Below are 5593 nucleotides of genomic sequence, written 5' to 3'. Positions count from 1 at the left end.
AGCCAATAAAAGATTTCCGATTCTTTAGACTTATTCGACGCTTGGAAATTGGGTATTAAAACAATGAAGAAATATAAACAGTAATTTGTGAAGGAAGCAAAAAGAAAAAATATTACAATTAACACTTTCAACTCTTCTTTGCATTTGTATCCTGGTTACAGGGTATTCAGTTCCATCTCCAAAGCAGTTTTATGTAGTATGATGAAGATGTTGTACTCGGAAATAGGACTTCAGTGTCATAAGTTTTCGTTAATCGATTGCTCATCTTTTTTATGTTAATCGTCGTTCTATCTCTATTTAAACCAGATCAGGCATTAAATATTCTTTATGCTGATATTCAGGGGTTAAGAGCCCCTCTCTCTCTCTCTCTTCTCTCTCTCTCTCTCTCTCTCTCTCTCTCTCTCTCGTGTTCGCAGATGCCATTCGTGTTTTCTGATGCTGAAAGTATTCAAGAAATTGCGAAATATAACTTGAAGATTTAATCATAGTTCAGTCAACTCAGTAAATGATTTTTCACACATAATAGTTTTTTCTTCATCTATTCAATCTTTCCTTAATTTGAGTATTCAGCGTTGCTAATATACTCCTCCTAACCTGAATGTTAATGTCTTATGGATTAAACATTTTATCACTTTCCTTACATTTTGCCAAGTAGCAAGTTGCGATAAAGCATAATTCATGTAAGAGTAAAGTTTTGAATGAATGCAATGTTTTTCTCTACAAAGCACTGATCATCGCTTGGTACATCGCTGTTGGATGAAAAATGGAACACTGGAAAGTTTGTGATATATCAAATTTTATTCAAAGGAGAGAGAGAGAGAGAGAGAGAGAGAGAGAGAGAGAGAGAGAGAGAGAGACTGGACTGTTTCCGGTGAAATTAGCTGTCAGTGAGCATTTCATTAGTTGTTTTCATTCTTTGAATTAAACTCATTAAAATGAGAAAATGCTTTCGTATCCATTTAAACATACTATCTATATATTCACTGGTGTTTGTCGTTTGTCTCTAGGATTTTGATTACCTTCCAAACATGCCATCTACCGAGCAGGGTGCAGTTACACACACACACACACACACACACACACATATATAATATATATATATATAATATTATATATATATATATATATATATATATATATATATATATATATATATATCAATTCAAGCTACAAATGTCCTTTAATATCTAAATTCACTTTACCTCCCAAATGATATATTTTCATATATGTACCGAAGGGGAATTTTTTAATTGATAATATTTCGTCCCCCCATGGGATCGAACCACCGTCCAAGTGGACGGGGACGAAATCAGGACAGTCAGTGACGCTATCCAATCAGCCAACAGAGACGCTATAAGTTCATATCGATTCTGACCTTACAAATCACCCTCGATCTGGATGCTTTCGTAATTAGAATCGATATGAAACCCCGTCTACCATGTTGGCCAATTCGAGCGTTTGACAGCACGTAGCCTTTTGTTATGAATAATTATCACATCGAACCGTGATCCATTTATATATCAATTCAAGCTACAAATGTCCTTTAATATCTAAATTCACTTTACCTCCCAAATGATATATTTTCATATATGTACCGAAGGGGAATTTTTTAATTGATAATAATTTCGTCCCCCATGGGATATATAAATGGATCACGGTTCGATGTGATAATTATTCATAACAAAAGGCTACGTGCTGTCAAACACTCGAATTGGCCAACATGGTAGACGGGGTTTCATATCGATTCTAATTACGAAAGCATCCAGATCGAGGGTGATTTGTAAGGTCAGAATCGATATGAACTTATAGTGTCTCTGTTGGCTGATTGGATAGCGTCACTGACTGTCCTGATTTCGTCCCCGTCCACTTGGACGGTGGTTCGATCCCATGAGGGGACGAAATTATTATCAATTAAAAAATTCCCCTTCGGTACATATATGAAAATAATCATTTGGGAGGTAAAAAAAAGGAATTTAGATATTAAAGGACATTTGTAGCTTGAATGATATATAATGGATCACGGTTCGATGTGATAATTATTCATAACAAAAGGCTACGTGCTGTCAAACGCTCGAATTGGCCAACATGGCAGACGGGGTTTCATATCGATTCTAATTACGAAAGCATCCAGATCGAGGGTGATTTGTAAGGTCAGAATCGATATGAACTTATAGCGTCTCTGTTGGCTGATTGGATAGCGTCACTGACTGTCCTGATTTCGTCCCCGTCCACTTGGACGGTGGTTCGATCCCATGGGGGGACGAAATTATTATCAATTAAAAAATTCCCCTTCGGTACATATATGAAAATATATCATTTGGGAGGTAAAGTGAATTTAGATATTAAAGGACATTTGTAGCTGAATTGATATATAAATGGATCACGGTTCGATGTGATAATTATTCATAACAAAAGGCTACGTGCTGTCAAACGCTCGAATTGGCCAACATGGTAGACGGGGTTTCATATCGATTCTAATTACGAAAGCATCCAGATCGAGGGTGATTTGTAAGGTCAGAATCGATATGAACTTATAGCGTCTCTGTTGGCTGATTGGATAGCGTCACTGACTGTCCTGATTTCGTCCCCCTCCACTTGGACGGTGGTTCGATCCCATGGGGGGACGAAATTATTATCAATTAAAAAATTCCCCTTCGGTACATATATGAAAATATATCATTTGGGAGGTAAAGTGAATTTAGATATTAAAGGACATTTGTAGGTTGAATTGATATATAAATGGATCACGGTTCGATGTGATAATTATTCATATACATATATATATATATATATGTGTGTGTGTGTGTGTGTGTATGTATGTATGTTATGTATGTATATATATATTATATATATATATATATATTATATATATATATATATATATATATATATATATATATATATATATATATATATATATGAAGGTTTTGTCAGTGAAGTGGAGGATTTTCCTTTCGGAGAGAGGAATCATTAGGTTGTTATGATTTTCTCTCTTAACCCTCTTACGCCGAAGCCCTAAAAATCAAAACCTCTCCTGTATGCCGGCGCCGGTTTGGAGTGAGCGCGGAACCGGAAAAAATATTTTTTTCAAAAAATCACAGCGCGCTTAGTTTCGAAGATTAAGAGTTCATTTTTGGCTCATTTTTTTTTCATTGCCTGAAGATTAGTATGCAATCATCAGAAATGAAAAATAATATCATTATCATATGTAAATAATGCGATATATGGTAACGAAAAAAAAATTCATAGATAATTGTATTCAAATCACGCTGTGCAAAAAACGGTCAAAGCTAACGAGTTACTTTTTTTTTCGTTGTATTGTACACTAAATTGCAATCCTTTTGATATATAATACATAGTAAAACAATAAAAGCAACACCGGAAAAATATTATCACAAAATGATGTACGAATTCGTAACGCACGGACGTAAAAAATGTTATTTTCAAAAATTTTCAAAAATTCACCGTAATTCTAAATAATGTTCTAGAGACTTCCAATTTGTTTCAAATTAAGACAAATGATTGAATATTACGATACTGTAAGAGTTTTAGATTAGAATTGCAAATTTCGACCATTTCGGACGAGTTAAATTTGACCGAATGTCGAAATTTTAATATATATATATTTTTTTATATGCACATATTTCGAAGATGAAAAAAGCTACAACCTTCAATTATTTTTTATTGTATTCTTCATAAAATTGCGCACATTTTGATATATGAAACTCTATAAAAAGGCTAATATGAAAAGGAGCAAATATTAGGATAATGCGATGTACGTATTTCGGAGACTTGCGGCCGCGAATCGGCGCGCGGAGTGAAGGTAAATATATTTTTCAAAAATTCACCATAAATCACAATATTGTTTTAGAGACTTCAAATTTGTTTCAAAATGAAGAAAAATGACGGAATATTACTAGGCCGTAAGAGTTTTAGCTTACAATTGCGTTTTCAACTATTTCGGTAGAGTCAAATTTGACCGAACGTGGTTTTTTTTCTATTTATCGTGATTTATATGCAAATATTTCGAAAAAAGAGAAAAGCTACAACCTTCAATCATTTTTAGTTGTATTCTACATGAAATTGCGCACATTTTAATATATAAAACTTTATGTAACAGCTAATTTTAAATGGTGCAAACATTTCGACAATCGCACAAAAAATTCTGATTTTTTCGGAAGAGTTACCGCGCGAACGTAATGTTTTTTTTTTTCATAAATTCACCATAAATCGAAATATTGTGCTAGAGACTTCCAAGTCGTTGCAAAATGAAGGTAAATGATTGAATATTACTAGAATATAAGAGTTTTAGATTACAATTGCGTTTTTCGACCATTTCGGTAGAGTCAAAGTTGACCGAAAGTTGAAATTTTTGCACTTAACGTTATTTATATGAAAATATTTCAAAACTGATAAAAGCTACAACCATGGGTTGTTTTTTGTTGTATTTTGCATGAAATTGCGCACATTTCCATATATAAAACTTTATGTAACGGCAAATTTAAAAGGGTGCAAACATGAGGACAATCGCACGAAAAAATTTATCGGAAGAGTTATCGCACGAACGTAAGGAAAAGTTTTTTCATAAATTCACCATAAATCGAAATTTTGTGCTAGAGACGTCCAATTTGTTGCAAAATGAAGGCAAATGATTGAATATTACTATAATATAAGAATTTTAGCTTACAATTGCGTTTCTCGACCATTTCTGTAGAGTCAAAGTTGACCGAAGGTTGAAATTTTTGCACTTATCGTTATTTATATGAAAATATTTCAAAATTGATAAAAGCTACAATCATGAGTATTTTTTTTTTGTATTTTACATGAAATTGCGCACATTTTCATATATAATACTTCATGTAAAGGATAATTTAAAATGGTGCAAAAATTATGTCAAAGTGACGAAATAATTTCCGAGATGTGTCACTGATACTTTTTAGTGCGATAAGAAAGAAATTCGCGCTTGCGCGCCTGCGTAGCGATTGTAAACAAAACAACGCCTTGATCCGTGAACTCCCAGCATCCCCCAAGGCGCGTGATACAAAAGTTTTCGGCTGGTAGGCCTATAAGTATTTTTCCGCGAATTTTTAAAAAAACTTTTTTGAGCCGACGTATGATACGTCCAATCGGCATACGGGAGACATTTTGACTCGACGTTTAATACGTCCAATCGGCGTAAGAGGGTTAAGAAGGTTGGGTGTTTTGCCGCCCTCAGGATTTTGAAGAATTTTACGTTCCCTTTATTCTGTGGAAGTTTTCCCAGTACGTCCGTTTATTTAGTCGATATTTCCAGTTGTATTTCATTGAGGTTATGGAAGCTCCGTTTTCGGTTTTCTTGGAAGCTCTCCTGTTTCACCTATTTCGGAAGCTTTGCTGCTTCGTTTGATCTGTCGAATCTTTCCTGTTTCAATTCATCTGTAGATATTTTCCAGTATCATTTAGGCTGTGGAATGTTTATGCCTACGGAGGTTGTAAAAGTACCTTCTTTATATCATTTTACAAGTTTCCCTGTCAATTATGCGTAGAGATACTATTTATTTGAGATGTGAAAGAGGGACACCCGTAAAATAAATAAGTATATATATATATATAT

This window comes from Macrobrachium nipponense, chromosome 8, assembly GCF_015104395.2.
Source record: "Macrobrachium nipponense isolate FS-2020 chromosome 8, ASM1510439v2, whole genome shotgun sequence".
Taxonomy (NCBI): Eukaryota; Metazoa; Arthropoda; class Malacostraca; order Decapoda; family Palaemonidae; genus Macrobrachium; species Macrobrachium nipponense.
The sequence above is the reverse complement of the archived record's forward strand: the minus strand, read 5'-3'. Positions refer to the sequence as shown.